The sequence below is a fragment of the Sciurus carolinensis genome, unplaced genomic scaffold (genome assembly GCF_902686445.1).
Source record: "Sciurus carolinensis unplaced genomic scaffold, mSciCar1.2, whole genome shotgun sequence".
Classification (NCBI taxonomy): domain Eukaryota; kingdom Metazoa; phylum Chordata; class Mammalia; order Rodentia; family Sciuridae; genus Sciurus; species Sciurus carolinensis.
The window spans coordinates 1,509,908-1,529,148 of NW_025920132.1; the positions used below are offsets into that span (position 1 = coordinate 1,509,908).

Genomic DNA, 19,241 nt, shown 5'->3' on the forward strand with positions numbered 1-19,241 from the left:
TTCTTATTTTAAGCAATGTTTGTTTAGATTTTTTGCCCATTTAGTAATTGGGGTGGTTCATACTTTTTTAGTTCTTTTACATTCTGTATATTAATTTTCTATCATTAGGAGCAGGTGAAAAAGATTTTATCACATTGGTGGACTCTCTATTCACATTCTTGTTTCCTTTGTTGGGCAGACATTTTGAAATTTGATTTTATCCCACTTTTTGATAATTGGTTTTATTTCTTATGCTATAGAAGTCTTATTAAGACAGTTGATGTTTTTGTCAATATGTTGGAGTGTTGGACCTACATTTTCTTTAAGCACTTCTAGAGTTTCTGGTTTAATTCCTAAGTCTTTGAGCCACTGGATTTGGCTTTGGTGCCAGGTGAGAGATAGGGATAAAGTTTTATTTTTTTCTAAATATGGATATCTAATTTTCAAAGCATCATTTGCTAAAAGTCTCTCCTTCCTCCAACATATATTTTCTGCTCCTCTGTCACATATCAGGTCACTGTATCAGTGTGGATTTTTCTGTATTTTCTATTCAATTGGTCTTAAGGTCTGTTTTGGTAATACAGTTTATATACAAAAGCTCTACAACATAATTGGTTATCTGGTATTGTGATGCTTTCAGCATCCTTTTTTTCATTCAGGGTACTTTGGATATTCTATGTCTCTTAATTGTCCAAATGAACTTTAGAACTGCTTTTTTTGTCAATGTATCTTGTAAAGAATGCCATTGATATTTTTATTGGGATTGTATTGAGTTTACTGCTGTAGCTAGTATGGCCATTTTGATATTAATCCTGCTTATTCAACAACATGGGAAGTATTTGCACCTCCTAAGTTCTGCTTCCATTTTTTTATATTCAGTGTTCTGTGGTTTTCATTGTTGTTGCCTTTCACCTCATAGGTTAGATTTTTTCCCAAGTATTTTTTAGGGCACTGTGATTTAGATATTTTTTTCCCAATTTCTTTTGTAGCAGATTTACTCTTGCAACATAGGAATGCTATTGATATATGTATGTTGTTCTTATATCCAGCTCCCTTAGTAAATTTCTTTATAAACTCTATGTATTTGCTAATGTAGCATTTTAAATATTCTAAGTTAAGGTTCATGTCATCATCAAACACACACAAGTAATTTTTTTTCCTATGTGCATGCCATTAAATTTCTTCTCTTGCCTGATTGCTCTGGCTTGAAATTCAAGTTGAATAGAAGTGGTGAGAGTTTATGTCCTTGTTTTCTTCTTGATTTTTAGAGAAAATGCTTTGATTTTCCTCCATTCACTAAAATGTTAGCATTGGGTCTCTCATATTTGGCTTTTAGAATGTTGAAGAAATTTTCTTCTATCACTAGTTCCTCTAGAGTTTTAAAGATGAATGGATGCTGGATGTTGTCAGAAGACTTTTCTGCTTCTGTTGAGATAATCATGTGAATTTGTACTTAAATCTGTTTATGCAGTGAATTACACACACACACACACACACACACACACACACACATAGTAAGCAATATGTAAGATATTACTCTATAGAGTCATATGAAAAGTTTATTTTTTGGTGCAGGGGATTTAACCTAGCCATGACTTACTGACTAGCAACATATATTCTACTAGTCACTTTTTAAAATTACACATGGCAGATGCCCAGAGGTTGTTTTCCTGGGTGCTGCAGTTGCTCACACAGCCACCACAAACTCTGTCACAGATGCTGCCCCTGAAGATGCCACAAAAAGCCTTATACAGATTTAATGCAATTTCTATTAAAATCCCAAAGACATTCTTCATAAAACTAGAATAAGGAATATGAAATTCATTTGGAAAAATAAGAGACCCAGAATAGCCAAAGCAATCCTTAGCAAGAAAAGTGAGGCAGATGGCATCACAGTACCACTACAGAGCTCTATTCATAAAAATAGCATGGTATAGGCAACAAAACAGACATGTAGAACAATGGTACAGAAAAGAAGACACAGAGACAAACCCACATAAATTCAGGTATCTCATATGAGACAAAGGTGCCAAAAATATCCAATGGAGAAAAGATAGCTTATTCAACAAGTAGTGCTGGGAAAATGGAAAACCACATGTAACAAAATATAATTAAACCCTTATCTCTCACCCTGTATGAAACTCAACTCACTGTGGGTCAAAGACTTAGGCACTAGAACAGTGACCCTGTGCCTAATAGAAGAAAAAATAGGCCTAAATCTTCACCATGCAGTCTAGGACCTGACTTCCTTACCAAGACCCCTAAAGCACAAGAAGTTAAATCAAGAATCACGGATGGGATGGACTTAAACTAAATGTTTCTTTTCAGCACAAGACAAAATCTAATAATGTGAATAGAGAGCTTATAGATTGGAAGAAAATCTTTACCGTGCATCTCAGATAAAGCATCAATTTCTAGGATCTATAAAGAACTCAAAAAACTTACAGACACATACAAATAAATAATCCAATCAATAAATGGGCTAAGGAACTGAACTGACACATCACAGAAAATGATATACAATTGATCAAAAAATACATGAAAAATGTTCAACATCTCTAGCAATTAGAGAAATGCGAATCAAAAGACAAAGGTTTCATCTCACTCCAATGAGAATGGCAATTATCAATACAACCAACAATAAATGTTTGTGAGGATGCAGTGGGAAATGTGCACTCATTTATTTCTGGTGGGAATGCAAATTGGTGCAACCTATATGGAAAGTAGTATGGAGAGTCTTCAGAAAACTTGGAATTAAACCAGTTATCCCACTCCTTGATTTAAGCCCAAAGGACTTAAAATCAATGTACTGCAGTGACGCATGCATATTAATGTTTATAACAGCTCAATTCACAATAGCTAAATGATGGAACCAACCTAGATGCCCTTCAACAGATGAATGGATAAAGAAAATGTGAGCTATAAGTGTGTGTGTGTGTGTGTGTGTGTGTATTTATATATATACACACACACATATACAGTGATATATAGGAACACAATTGGTTTATGGGTATTAATTTTATATCCTGCTAATTTTCATAATCTACTAATTCTAGAAGCCCTCTGGTGGAGTTTTTGGGTCTTCTAAATATAGAATCATGTCTTTGGCAAATAGAGATAATTTAAGATCTTGTGTTCCTATTCATATCACTTTCATTTGTTTAATTGTTCTAGTGCAGTTTGTAAGTACTAAGTTTAATAGAAGTGGTAAAAAAAAAGGGCATCCCTCCTGTTCCAGTTTCTAGCAGGAAAAATTTTAAATTTTATCCATTTAGGATGATAGTGACCTTGGGTTTAGCATATATAGCATTTATAATATTGAGAAATATTCTGACTATTCCTAATTTATTTAGTGTATAGAGCATGAATGGATGCTGAATTTTGTCAAATGCTTTTTCTTTGTATATTGTGATAATCATGTGATTATTGTGTTTAATATATTTATGTGATGAATTATTTTATTGATTTATGTGTGTTGGACCATCCTTGCATTCCTGCCATGAAACTCACTTGATCATGGTACTCTATCCTTTTAAATATATTTTTGTATGGAATTTGCCAGTATTTTCTTTAGAACTTTTGCATCTATATTCATCAGGGATATTAGTCTGAAGTTTTCTTTCCTTGGTGAATCTTTGTCTGGTTTTGATATCAGGGTGAAACTAGGATCATAGAATGAGTTTTGAAGTGTTTCCCCCTTTTCTGTTTTATGGAATAATTTGAGAAATATTGGGATAAAATCTTCCCTGAAGGACTGGAAGGACTTGACTGAGAATCTATTTGGTCCTTGTTTTTTTTTTTTTTTTTTTTTTTTCCTTTTTGTGGTAGGCTTTTCATGGCATCTTCTATTTCATTGTTTCAAATTGGTGTTTTGATTTTTTGTGTTCTCCTACATTAATTTCTTTAGGTCATATTTCTCTAGAAATTTGTTGATCTCTTTGTGATTTTCTATTTTATTAAATTATAGATTTTCACAATACTTTCTATTATCTACATTATAGTAGTTTCTGTGGTGATATTTCATTTTTATAAATTTTAGTAATTTGAGTATTCTCCCTCTTTTTTCATTAATTTGGCTAAGTGTTTATTAATTTTATTAATTTTTCAAAGAAGCAACTTTTGTTTTATTTACTTTTTGAATGTTCTGTTTCAACTTCATTGATTTTGTTACTGATTTTAATAATTTTCTGCCCACAGGGTGGTCCAAGATGGCAGACTAGAGGGGGACTGCATCCCCAGTCGCTCCAGAACCCAGAAGTTGAGAAGGGGAGGCATTGAGAGACTCGGACCAAAATAGAGCCACTGGTGAGTCTGCCCACTGGGTAAAGTTCGGCCCGGGTGACAGGCCCAGATAGAGGTGGCTTATCGGAGCAGGGCAGGGCAGCTAGAGTCTTCCACAGGCAGCCCTGTGCACTCCAGCACTGGGAACCTCCCACACAGCCAGCTTCTCCAGGTTCTTGGAGTGGGCCCCCTACTGAGAGCCTTTCTGATCAGAACAAGCTCCAAGTCCTGGAGCCAATGTTGCATACTCTGGCCCGCAAGCGGCTTCAGGGACCAGGAGAGGGCAGTCAGCGACCTCCCCAAGCAGCCTGGACCCCTGCGGTGGGAGGTGCATTTCAAGGCTAGCTTCTCGGAACAGACCGCTCAGTGAGAGCTTTTCTACATAAAGACAGCCACAAGTCCCAGAGCCAATGGAGAGCTTCGATCCTCAAGAAGACTCTGAGATCAGGGCAGGGTAGCCAGAGACTTCTTCAGGCGGCTCTGCCCACTCCGGCTGCAGGCTATTCCCACGGGGCGGTCCAAGATGGCGGAATAGGGGGGGACTGCATCCCCGGATGCTCCGGAACCAAGGACTCAAGAAGGGGAGGCATTGAGAGACTTGGACAAATATAGAGTCACAGGGTGAGTCTCCCCCACTGGGTGAAACTTGGCCTGGGCACTAGGCACAGATCAGGGATGGCTAATCAATGCAGGGTAGGGCACCTAGAGTCTTCCCAAGGTAGCCTTCCACACTCTGGTGGTGGGCTCCCCCCACATGGCCAGCTGCACGGTGCAGGCCCCCAGAGACAGCCTTTCCGCACAGAGCCATGTCTAAGCCCTGGAACCAGTAGGGGCTAGGGGCAGCTTTCGTCGGAAGCACTGCATTATCAAGTTCCTCCAAGATTTCAGGCTACTGAAGGCTGGGAGGTGATACACTGGAAATCTACCGGGACATTATAAGCCAATAGAGGAAATCTGCAATATCTCAGATTCCCACTGACATCTGACCAATATGAGAAAACAAGGGAAGAAAATGTCCCAAACAAACCTAGATACTACATCAATAAAACCCAATGACAGCACAACAGAAGAAATGTCAGAAAGGGAGTTCAGAATGTACATAATTAAAACAATCAGAGAAGCAAATGAGGAGATGAAAGAGCAAATGCAGGCATTAAAGGAGGAGATGAAAGAGCAAATGCAGGCATTAAATGATGGCACCAATCAACAGTTAAAAGACTGAATATGGGAAGCAAGAGATCATTTCAATAAAGAGTTAGAGATACTGAAAAAAAACTGAAATACTTGAAATGAAGGAAACAATAAACCAAGTTCAAAACTCCATAGAAAGCATAACCAATAGGGTAGAACACCTGGAAGACAGAACCTCAGACATTGAAGACAAAATATTTTCTTGAAAACAAAGTTGGCCAAACAGAGAAGATGGGAAGAAATCATGAACAGAATCTACAAGAATTATGGGATATCATGAAAAGGCCAAATTTGAGAATTATTGGGATTGAGGAAGGCTTAGAGAAACAAACCAAAGGAATGAAAAATCTATTCAATGAAATAATATCAGAAAATTTCCCAAATCTGAAGAATGAAATGGAAAACCAAGTACAAGAGGCTTATAGAACTCCACATATACAAAATTACAAAAGACCCACACCAAGGCACATTATTATGAAGATACCTAACATACAAAATAAAGACAGAATTTTAAAGGCCGCGAGAGAAAAGAATCAAATAACATTCACAGGGAAACCAATAAGAATATCAGTAAATTTTTCAATCCAGACCCTAAAAGCTAGGAGGGCCTGGAACAACATTTACCAAGCCCTGAAAGAAAATGGATGCCAACCAAGAATCTTATACCCAGCAAAACTTACCTTCAAATTTGACGAAGAAATAAGATCCTTCCATGATAAACAAAAGCTAAAGGAATTTACAAAAAGAAAGCCAGCATTACAGAACATTCTCAGCAAAATATTCCATGAGGAAGAGATGAAAAACAATGATGCAAATCAGCAACAGGAAGCGCTAGCCTAAAGGAACAGCCAAATAAAGGAGAAACCAAATCATGTCAAAAAACAAATATGAGTCAAATGACTGGGAATACAAATCATATCACAATAATAACCCTGAATGTTAATGGCCTGAATTCATCAATCAAAAGACATAGACTGGCAGATTGGATTAAAAAGAAAAAAACCAACAATATGCTGCCTGCAAGGGACTCATCTTATAGAAAGAGATACCCATAGACTAAAGGTGAAAGGATGCGGAAAAACATACCATGCACATGGAGACAGCAAGAAAGCTGGAGTATCCATCCTCATTTCAGATAATGTGGACTTCAAGCCAAAACTAGTCAGAAGGGATAAAGAAGGACATTACATGCTGCTTAAGGGAAACATAAATCAGCAAGACATAACAATCATAAATATCTATGTCCCGAATATTGGCTCATCCACGTACATCAAACAAATCCTTCTCAATTCCAGAAATCCAATAGACCATAACACAATAATACTAGGCGATTTTAACACACCTCTCTCACCACTGGATAGATCATCCAAACAAAAATTGAATAACGAAACCATAGATCTCAGTAACACAATCAACAATTTAGACTTAACGGACATATATAGAATACCATCCAACAAAGAACGAATACACTTCCTTCTCAGCAGCAGATGTTAGTGTGGCTAAGGGTTTATCAATTTTGATATTTTAGAGAAGGATCCTTCTCTAAAATAGACCATATTTTATGCCACAAAGCTACTGTTAGCAAATACAAGAAGATAGAGATACTACCTTGTACTCTATCAGATCATAATGGATTGAAATTAGAAATAAATGACAGAATAAAAAACAGAAACTTCTCCAATACCTGGAGATTAAATAATACACTATTATATGATGAATGGATAACAGAAGACATCAGGAGGGAAATAAAAAATTCTTAGAAGTAAATGAGAACAAAGACACATCATATCAAAATCTCTGGGACACTAGGAAAGCAGTACTTAGAGGAAGATTTATTTCATGGGGCGCATTCAAAAAAAGAAGTAGAAATCAACAAATAAATGTCTTAACACTACAGCTCAAAGCCCTAGAGAAAGAACAGCAGACCAATACCAAAAGTAGTAGAAGACAGGAAATAGTTAAAATCAGAGCCAAAATCAATGAAACTGAAACAAAAGAAACAATTGGAAAAATTAACACAATAAACAGTTGGTTCTTTGAAAAAATAAACAAAATTGATAAACCCTTAGCCACACTAACAAAGAGAAAGCAAGAGAAAACTCAAATTACTAAAATTTGGAATGAACAAGGAAACATCACAACAGACACAACTGAAATACAAAACATAATTAGAAGCTATTTTGAAAATCTATACTCCAACAAAACAGAAAACCTCGAAGACATCAACAATATTCTAGAGACATATGAATTACCTAAACTGAACTGGGAGGACATACACAACTTAAATAAACCAATTTTAAGCAATGAAATAGAAGAGGTCATCAAAAGCCTACCAACAAAGAAAAGTCCGGGACCAGATGGGTTCTCAGCTGAGTTCTACAAAACCTTTAAAGAAGAGCTCACTCCAATACTCCTCAAAGTGTTTCATGAAATAGAAGAGGAGGGAACCCTCCCAAACTCGTTCTATGAAGCCAATATCACCCTGATACCTAAACCAGACAGAGACACATCGAGGAAAGAAAATTTCAGACCAATATCCTTAATGAACATCGACGCAAAAATTCTCAACAAAATCTTAGCAAATCGTATACAAATATATATTAAAAAGATAGTGCACCACGATCAAGTGGGTTTTATCCCAGGGATGCAAGGTTGGTTCAACATTCGGAAATCAATAAATGTCATTCACCATATCAACAGACTTAAAGTTAAGAATCACATGATTATTTCAATAGATGCAGAAAAAGCATTTGAGAAAATACAGCACCCCTTCATGCTCAAAACACTAGAAAAAATTGGAGTAGTGGGAACATTCCTTAACATTATAAAGGCAATCTATGCTAAGCCCATGGCCAATATCATTCTAAATGGTGAAAAACTGAAAGTGTTCCCCCTAAAAACTGGAACAAGGCAGGGATGCCCTCTTTCACCACTTCTTCTCAACATTGTCCTTGAGACTCTAGCCAGAGCAATTAGACAAACCAAAGAAATTAAAGGGATACGAATTGGAAAAGAAGAACTCAAACTATCCCTGTTCGCTGATGACATGATTATATATTTAGAGGAACCTGGAAATTCCACCAGAAAACTTTTAGAACTCATAAGTGAATTCAGTAAATTAGCAGGTTACAAGATCAATGCCCATAAATCCAATAAATTTTTGTACATAAGTGATGAATCCTCATAAAGAGAAATTAGGAAAACTACCCCATTCACAATAGCATTGAAAAAAATAAAATACTTGGGAATCGATCTCACAAAAGAGGTGAAAGACCTCTACAATGAGAACTACAGAACACTAAAGAAAGAAATTAAAGAAAACTTTAGAAGATGGAAAGATCTCCCATGTTCCTGGATAGGCAGAATTAATATTGTCAAAATGGACATACTACCTAAAGTGCTATACAGATTCAATGCAATTCCAATTAAAATCCCAATGATGTACCTTGCAGAAATAGAGCAAGCAATTATGAAATTCATCTGGAAGAATAAAAAACCTAGAATAGCTAAAGCAATCCTAAGTAGCAAGAACGAAGCAGGGGGTATTGCAATACCAGATCTTCAACTCTACTACAAAGCAATAGTAACAAAAACGGCATGGTATTGGTACCAAAATAGACAGGTAGATCAATGGTACAGAATAGAGGACATGGACACAAACCCAAATAAATACAATTTTCTCATACTAGAAAAAGGGTCCAAAAATATGCAATGGAGAAAAGATAGCCTCTTCAACAAATGGTGCTGGGAAAACTGGAAAACCATATGCAACAGAATGAAATTAAACCCCTATCTCTCACCCTACACAATACTCAACTCAAAATGGATCAAGACCTCAGAATCAGACCAGAGACCCTGCATCTTATAGAAGAAAATGTAGGTCCAAATCTTCAACTTGTTGGCTTAGGATCAGACTTCCTTAACAGGACTCCCATAGCACAAGAAATAAAAGCAAGAATCAACAACTGGGATAGATTCAAACTAAAAAGCTTCCTCTCAGCAAAGGAAACTATCAGCAATGTGAAGAGAGAACCCACAGAGTGGGAGAATATCTTTGCCAACCCTACTTCAGATAGAGCGTTAATTTCCAGAATCTATAAAGAACTCAAAAAACTCTACACCAAGAATACAAAGAATCCAATCAACAAATGGGCTAAGGAAATGAACAGACACTTCACAGAAGAAGATGCACAAGCAATCAACAGATATATAAAAAAATGTTCAACATCCCTAGTAATAAGGGAAATGCAAATCAAAACTACCCTAAGATTTCATCTCACCCCAATTAGAATGGCGATTATCAAGAACACAAGCAACAATATGTGTTGGCGAGGATGTGGTGAAAAAGGAACACTCATACATTGCTGGTGGGGTTGCAAATTAGTGCAGCCACTCTGGAAAGCACTGTGGAGATTCCTCAGAAAGCTTGGAATGGAAACGCCATTTGACCCAGCTATCCCACTCCTTGGCCTATACCCAAAGGACTTAAAATCAGCATACTACAGAGATACAGCCACATCAATGTTCATTGCTGCTCAATTCACCATAGCCAGATTGTGGAACCAACCTAGATGCCCATCAGTTGATGAATGGATAAAGAAACTGTGGCATATATATACAATGGAATATTACTCCACAATGAAGAATGATAAAATTATGGCATTTACAGGCAAATGGATGAAATTGGAGAATATCATGCTAAGTGAGATAAGCCAATCTCAAAAAACTAAAGGACAAATGATCTCACTGATAAGCGGATGAGGACATATATTGGGGGGTGGAAAGGGTTAGCTTTAGGTTTAGGGTTACGTATAGGGTTAGGGATAAGGATTGTGGCAAGAATGAAGGCAAGAAGGACTATATTGAGGGAAAAAAGGGGTGGGAGGGGTGGGGGGGGAGGGAAAAAATAATGTATCAAACACCATTGCCCTATGTAAACGTATGATTACACAAATGGTATGCCTTGACTCCATGTACAAATAGAGAAACAACATGTAACCCATTTGTATACAATAATAATAAAAAAAATAAATAAAATTAAAATGTTGCTAATAAAATAAAATAAAATAAAATACAGATGTGGGTTCCTTAGCCCCACTCAATATCCTCTGTGTATGGATTTCTGAGGGTAGATCAGAAGATCTACATTTTTATTTAGCTTTCCAGGAAAATATGAAGTACAATAAAATTGATGATGAGATGGAAAGAAAAATAATGTATTTAATAAAGTTATGGAATTAATTTTATCTGTAGGTTTTAACAAATTCATGTTTATACAGCCCACATGGCCTTAAAAATAGTATTTTTTAAAAGATGTCTGTTTTCTAGAAGAAAAGGCTTGATAAAGTTGTGTCCAGATGATTCAGAGGTCACATTCTAGGACATAGTTATGTCATAAGAATTAAAGAAGTGGTGAGTTGATTAGACTCTCAGTACAGGGAAAACTAATACTTTCTGATGAAATTAAATTAAAACTCTCTTCAACTTATTTGGGGTTGTGGGGAGGGAGGTTCTGGCATTCGCTTTACCTCATTAGTTTAGGGAGAAAAAGTACTAGAACCTAAGATCTCTAGACTTTCAAATATCATACTGACTTCCTTTCTAGAAGCACTGGTCAGGACTCACCTCTCAACTCCTCAAAAATCCTCTGAAGTAAATAATGAAATTATGTCATTTGCTGGTAAATGGAAGAAAATGAAGAACGTCATGATAAGTGAAATAAGCCAGACCCAGAAAATCAAGGTTTGGATGTTTTCTCACATAAATGAAAGTTGTAGCAAAATAAGGGAAAGAAGCATCAGGGAGTAGGGGAAAAAGGATGTTATAAAGATATAGGGAAGATCAATGGAGCAGAAGGAGATGGAGAGGGTGGGAAGAAGGAATGCAAAGAGAAGGAAATACAGAAAGAATTTAACAAAACCATGTAATATGCATATATAAATATACCACAGGGAATTTCATCTTTATGTACATGTAGAAAGACTCAAAAATAAATTAGTACAAAGAAGATCAGTAAAGGATGGAGAATGGAGGAGGGAGAGGGAGGGAGGGAGGATGGGAACTGAAGTCAAATACCATGCATGTATGATTTTGTCAAAATGAGTTCAATTACTATGTATAACTAAAATGTTCTAATAAAAATAGATTTTCTAAAAAAATTATTTTCTGTCTTCTACAATTTTAGTATAGATTTGTTCTTTTCTTAGGCTTTGATATGTAATTTTAGGTTATTTAGTTGGATTTTTCTGTTATTTTATCAAATGAGCTCAATGCAATTATCTTTCCTCTTAGAGGTTCCTTCATAGTGTCCCAGTAATTGTGATATGCTGTATCACTATTCTCAATTACTTCTATGTATTTTTTTAAATTTTATCCCTGATTTCTTCAGCTATCCATTAGCTATTTAATAATGTAGTATTTATTGTCCAGTTGTCAGGGTAGCCACTCTTTTTTATTTTATCATTGATTTCTCATTTCCTTCTTTTATGATCTGATATAATTCAAGGTATTAGAGTTATAGTTTGCATTTGCACAGAGTTCCTTTGTGGTTTAAAATATGATCTATTTTAGTGAAGGATACATGTGTTATTGAGAAAACAGTATATTCAGTCACTTATGGTTAAATATTCTATATGTCAGTTATGTCTGAATTATTAATTTTATTTATTTCTAAACCTTTATTTAGTTTTTGGTTGGAAGATCTATCAGTTGTTGATAGGAATAAATTAAAATCACCCAGTATTATTGTGTTTTGGTTTATTTGACTCTTGAAACTGAGAAAGGTTTGATATATGTAGATGCTCCATTTTTGATGAAGTGAATATTTACAATTGGTATGTCTTATTGATGTATATTTCCCTTAAGCAGTATGATATGACATTCTTTGTTCCTTTTGATTAACTTTGACTTCAAGTCCACTCTATCTGATATAAGGATATTAAAGCCTCCTTGTATTTGAGTTCCAAGTGAATGATATTTGTTTTCCATCTTTATATCTTAACTTGTGAATGTCTTTGCCCATGAGGAGATTTGTTTGGAGATAGCATATTGTTGGGTATTCTTTTTTAATTCAATCTTACAGACAATTTCTTTTGGTTGATGAGTTATGGTATTCACACTCAATGCTATTATTGAGATATGATTTTTATTTCCTATAATTTTGAGTTATTTCTTTTTTAATTTTGCTTTTATAAGGCAATTTTCATCTCCTTGGATCACCTGTTTTATACACATCCCCAAAACATGCACAGACACATTTGCCATGTTTTGTTCATGACTTAGCCTCAACAGTTTAGATTCCTAACGTTGTCATTAGGTCAGTCATCAGAAACTTCCTCCTCATGGATCTTCAGATCTCAGTTCTTTTAGCTTTGTTTCCAATCTGCCCACAAACATCTCCTTCAGTCATTAGACAGAAATTTGGGCAGAAGGTATCCACAAAATTGGAGTCCTCACTAACAGGTTTTCTTTTTTCTGGCATTTCCTCTAACTTTCCATGATCTGTGGATTAACTCTCTGTTTTCTGGGTCTTCATGAACCCAGGCTACAGGTTTCTTTAAAGATAGTTTTATCCCCCTCCACCCTGTAGCCTCTCCTCAAGCAAAAAGAGAAAGGAAAACCTGTGCCCATCCCAATGCCATGACATTGTCTTTTTCAAAGTGTTAAATGGACCTCTATTCTCTGTCCTGACTTAGTCCTTATTTAGTGTTTTCAGGTAGGATTCCTTTTGCTCCTTTGTCTAGAGTTTATAATTGTCTCTGTGTATGTGCTGGAGATAGGGATGAAGAGACTCAGCTGCACTAAGAAATACATTTATAGAGCTCTCTTTTTATATTAAAATAGTGTGAAAATCCATGAACCTTCTTGTGAAAATTAAAGACATATGACACCCCAAAATTCTTGACACTATGTTCTAAATTTGTAATGTCCCGTTCATCTTTCTTACTTCTTCCTATTTTTCTAATAATATATCTTTTTCCATATACACCCATCTTCATTTTTGTTCAATGCATTTTGCCAGATGTTCCATCTTTTGAAATATGCCTCACTACAGCAACATGGGTTCTTTTCCTTAGCACATTTCCAGGAGCTTCCCCTCAGTCACCCTTGCTAAACTTCACCATGTCCATGGCCTGCAACTGCCATGCAGTATATGTTGTTTTTCAGTTGTCAGGTCAAGAGTAGGCTACTGAAATGGTATGTCCCAATGCCATACAAAGAGAAGGAAAAGATCACGTGAGAACTTTTTCAGACCATTTATCAAAGAAATCCAAAAGTGCTTCCTTAAGTGGTGAGATCTGAAGATCGTTTTCAAAAGATACTCTAGTCTGCCTTTTGCTGTGTTATTGAAGATCAGAAAAATGAATTAAGTAACCTGGAAATAATTAACTGTTATGTGTAAACTACTTGAGAGTGTTGTGAACTTGATATCACCTTTCATTTTGAGAATGCTTATTTTATTTTGAATGAGTTTCTTTTGGGAGGGAAAGTTAAGGAAATACCAAGAAAAATGTTTTTAAAGCAATTGAGCAAGTTTATCTACTATAGGATTCACAACATGAACATTTTAATGTCCCTGTGCACTAAATGAATACTCAATTATGCAAAATTTTGCAGAGGAAATAAGGAACTGAAAATATTTATAAAAGAAAATATCCTCACCTTGGTAACTATCTTGTAAAATAATAATAGAATATTTCAGAACCAGTACCACTACATTTGTATGTTTTCTTGTTTGCATTCATTTTTTTCTGTATTATTTCATTCTGTATATGATCTTGATATATATTATTCTTCTGACAAGGTATGACATGTGAATATTTTGAGTAATAGTTCATCTTCAGCACATGCACGTTACAAGTAATGAAGCATCTGTGATAATTTTTTAAAAGAAATCATAGCATTCATTATTGTTTATCAAAGATAATTTGGATGACATACTCTGTCCAAGTAAGCAGTGCCATAATATTTAGTGTTTTTCAGTCTTCAATTCTTGTAGGGGAATAAAAAACAAAGCAAAACTATAGTGTGAATTTCTTGCAAACTGAGTTAGAATGTTGTAATGTACCACATAAAAGAGTATGTTTAAATAAAACAAGAAACTAAAATTAATTTGTATTCATGTAAAATATTTAAAAGTTTCAGTTAAGAAATTTTGTAGTGCCATATTTGTTGAATCACATTTTTTCTATATTATGATACTGATCAATCTCTTTAAGAACAGTTAGAAAGCTGTTAGAAATGTCTTCTGCACTATATATTACTCAGTGATACCCCTTTTCATGTATCAATACTGAATTTATCTATGTAGTTCAAAAAGTCTCATTCTGACTCAATACCTGAATGTTTATATATTGTAAACAAAATATACTTATTAATTTTTTTTCATTTTTTCAGCCACTCTGGCATAAAAAATAAGGATATGCAATAAATAAAAGCTGCAGTGAAATTCACTCAGTGGTTATTTTGGACCATTCCACCCCCTCCATTATTCATTTTTTCTCCCAAAACTTTCCCACATCCCCACAGTGGAAACATATAATTAAAAACATTATGTCGCTGGGATGTATGGTTCACATCAAGACATCATTTGAGTTCTTTCAAATAATGTACAGATCTTCATGTAAGAAACACATTTTGTGGTCACAGTTACCTTAAAAAGTAATTATGTTCAGGGGCTAGCTTGTTTGCTTTGGATGCTGTGTACTGGACTGTAACTAGTTGTTGCTTTTGTTATTTGTATACAGCTGATTGCTTTAAATTAGTAAATCCTGAAATAGCTTTTCTTGCATACCTAACAAAATTATTTTATCTGAAATAAAATAATAGCAACTATCAAAATTATTTCCATGGGAGTAGTATAAATGAAGGTTCTCCTGTTTCTGTCATTATTATTTTTCTCCCTCCTCCTTTTTACATGGAGTACTCAAATGTTTTACACTTTTGCTACATATGAATCTGATAATATCTGAAACTCATTATTCCACTACCCAACTCTGTAGCCCCAATCTAACATTATTGATCTGATTCTTGTGAAATATTTAGCTAAACAGAGAGCCTTCATATTTTTCAATGAGAAATAAACTTATACATGGGAAAGACTTTTTATGTCTTCTCTAGGAAGTTTTGAACATGTATTTTTGAAAGTCTTCTTAAAGATGGATTTAATTTAGTAATGTATTTCACTTAAATATACCCAAAGTATCTTTTCTGCATTATCAGTAGAACAATTAAAATTTAATTAAAGTTAAAATTTTGTGAGATAATAAATGCTTATTACCATCCTAGGCAATTAAGGGTTTTCAGTTTTTTAAGATACATTTAATATGTAACCATTACTGTGTTTGTTATAAAAATACTTCATGATGTTTTGCAACCATCATCATTATCTGTCTATGAGGATCCTTTTTATCTTATAAAAGTGAAGATCTCTACCAGGTAATAAGTAATTCTCATTTCACTTCTTCCCCCAGCAGCTACCGTTTTCTTTTTCTATGATATTCATTGCAATTATTGAGTTACTTTATGTTATTTTTTTTTCCTACTAAGTTCTTTAAATTTTAATGTATATTTCACATTTATGGCACAACTCACTTTGTACTAACTTCTTTCAGGTACTTGTTAGCCACATTTGGCTATTGACTGCTGTTTCAAATAGCCAGACTCTATGCTATAATGTATACTGAATCCATATATAATTGATCTGTTACTATGTGATATAAATCATTTGGTATACTTTCTAAATTTTATTCTTATTTGTTATGAAAAATAGGCAGGGTCCGGTTTTCAAAATTTTGAAATAGGCAGGTCCCAATTTAAAAAATAATTGTATGCCCAGATTCTGAAATGATGTCTATGTAGTTGGTTAGACATCAGTAAGCATAAGACTATGTTTAAAATGTTTGCTGTCTAAGAAGTTGGTGGTTACGAGCTACTAGATCTTAGGACTTTTGTAGAATATAGATTTCTTGATGACTCTGTTGAGGTAGACAAAATTACCATGCTTGATGGCTTACTAGAGGAACTCTCTCTCATGTCTTTAGGGTGAAATCTTATTTCAGACTCATTTAGAGAGATGAGAGTGACATAGCTCGGTGCACCTTAAATATCTAGTATGTTTAAATAAATGGCATTGATGACTGACCATGAAGGTAGCTTGATAAATTTGACAGTCAGATATGAGATACCATTTAGGACAGCCCTACACTAAACAGGTTTCTTTTTGGATTCAACTTTTGATTTCATTGACTACCTTCTTGCTTGGTAAAATACCTGTGTTATGTTACATTTAAATCCACATAAAAGCCTCCATCTTTGCCTATGATGGATTAACTTGTAGAAGACTAAAAGCTTCTGCTGAAACTACTAGAAGTGCTAGAAAATTAAAATCCTTTTGAAGGCATTGTAGAGCTGCTGAGTCAGTTAAGATTCAGGAGAGAAGGACACAGACACATTCTGTACTGGGTTTTCTCCTGTGTTTTATAACTCTTCAGCTGTGTAAAGAAAAAGGATAAAAACTGAGTTGGTTGTAAAAAATAAGCAAAAAGCAACTGGATTAGTTGCATGGAGCTTTTGGTAGTTTATTGTTCTGGCTCAGGTTATGGTGGAATCTCTTGCATGGAACTTTTTGGTAGTTTATTGTTCTGTCTCAGGTTACAGTGGAATCTGTTGAAGGGCTGTATCATAAGAGTGAGGACAAACCACAGGCAGGTCAATCTTTATAATAGTGTTCAAACTCAGTCTCAAGCCATCTCCGTTCCTGATTGGATTGAGCTGATCTGTTCATCTACTTTGACTTCCCTCTAGAAAAGAATTAAATTTTCTTTGGTGGAAGATAACAGCATCTAGAATCTGTATGTTTTTCCTATAGGCATTTCATAAAATTGTTCACATACAGTGTTTGGCAGTCAATAAAAAATTGCTAAGTGTACAGTAAGACCAAGAGAAAAAACCAAGGACAGGTATGGTTCAAAGCCTCAAAATAGTTTTGATACAGATTACACAGATTTGGGAGTTACAGAGGCATTAAAATATGATAACTAATCTAGTTATGAAAATGTCTGCAGAGATTGAAAATTTTACTAGAGAAGTGGGATCTACAGAAAAGAAAAGGAAATTTTGAAACAGATAAAATATAGTAATTAAAATTAACCCAATAGATAGGTATAATTGCAGGTTAGATACAGTTAAAAAGAGAAATATTAATCTAAAAGAAAAATTAATAGAAGATATTCAGCAGAATATATTTGTCAGTTTGGTGTTAAAACCAAACCAAGCTAAGGCATGAAGTCTTTTCATTAATTTGCCAAAGTCCACCTCCTATTTCACAGCTTAGGAGTGAAAAAAAAGTCTTATTATAGTGTAATTATAATTCTTGCTATTTTGATATGTATGGTTTTATATTTTTCTTGTAGTGTTTATTTTGAAATGTATAGTAAATATAACATGGAGATGGTAAGGAACAAAATAATTGCTACTTGTAAATTTGTACATGATACCCTCCAGCCTCTGAGCAAACAAAATTATTATATAACTAGTATCTTATGCAGAGGTCACCTGTTCAGCAAACTCAACTTTGTAGAATAGAGCCTTAGAATGAGACAATAAGCAAAACACAGACAGAAATAGGTAAACAGAGGTGGTTGGTAAAACATGTATTTTAGCATAAAGGAGTTTTTTAAAAACATTAGTTGTAGATAGATACAATTTATTTATTTTGTTTATTTATTTTTATGTGGTACTGAGGATTGAACCCAGTGCCTCACATAGGCCAGGCAAGCACTCCACCACTAAGCCACAACTGCAATCCAAGCATAAAGGAGTTTATGAGGACCTTACTCTTATGTAGGATAATACTTGTAGTATAATGGTGATCTGGTAAACCTGCTCATTGCAAATAAGAAAGTAAATCAGAAAGAAGTGATGGGTAAATTGTTGAAGAAATGGATTTGGTAGCAAGTTCTTTGTTTCATCATTTGTAAGACTACACCATGAATTGTATCATTCATTTATGTATGTATAAGAAAGAAAAAATGGCTCTCAATTAAATTTTGACTTCCTGTTAAATGCGAAATACATCCTGATTTCAGGATGTGGAGGATAAAGTCAATGACAATCCTGTTTTTAAGTCTAATTATTTGTTATTTTTCTGACTTGGACCAGGGAACTTCTTTGAGAAAATTTTCTAATATATAAAAATGGGATAGTAAAAGGTCAAAGATTATTCTTTTCCTTTCCTCTTTACCTCTCCTAACCCATGGCTATATTTGAAGATACCTACTGACTGGTTCCTATGTGATTGTGATTTGTAGGGAGAGAATCTTTTAGAAAGTACATTTTAAGAAAATTTCCAATTCTTCTAAATTTCATTATTATGATTGAATTCTAATTATGCAAAATTTCTGCTTTTCTAATAATGCCAAATAAATACAATATAAAGCATTAATTAGCAAATGCAACTTTTTAAACAAAAGTTTGAATTTTGTGATGTTTGACAAAGTAAAATGTTCCTGATTATATTCATCATATTCCTATTTTGAAGATTCCCAGGAAACCCAGAGTGGCATTGTTTTCCTGAGAAGTAAAATATTGATGACTTCACTTTTGTGTTCATTCAGGATTTTTTTCAAGCCACATTCAATTGATAGGATGAAAAATTTTAAGAGAAGGCTATCCCTCACTCGGAGAATGCCAGAATATTGGTGAATCATTATCTGAATTAGCTGGACAAATGACTATTGAAGAAAACAGCAGCAAGGCTAATAGTACATATTTGGGATGGAGGAGATGCT

The 19,241-nt window shown here is 34.6% G+C and overlaps 1 pseudogene; it reads left to right on the top strand.

Annotated features, from left to right (window-relative positions):
* The first annotated feature begins 13,594 nt into the window (after positions 1 to 13,594).
* Positions 13,595 to 14,037, top strand: LOC124974133 (AP-1 complex subunit sigma-2-like; annotated as a pseudogene).
* The last annotated feature ends 5,204 nt before the right edge of the window (positions 14,038 to 19,241 follow it).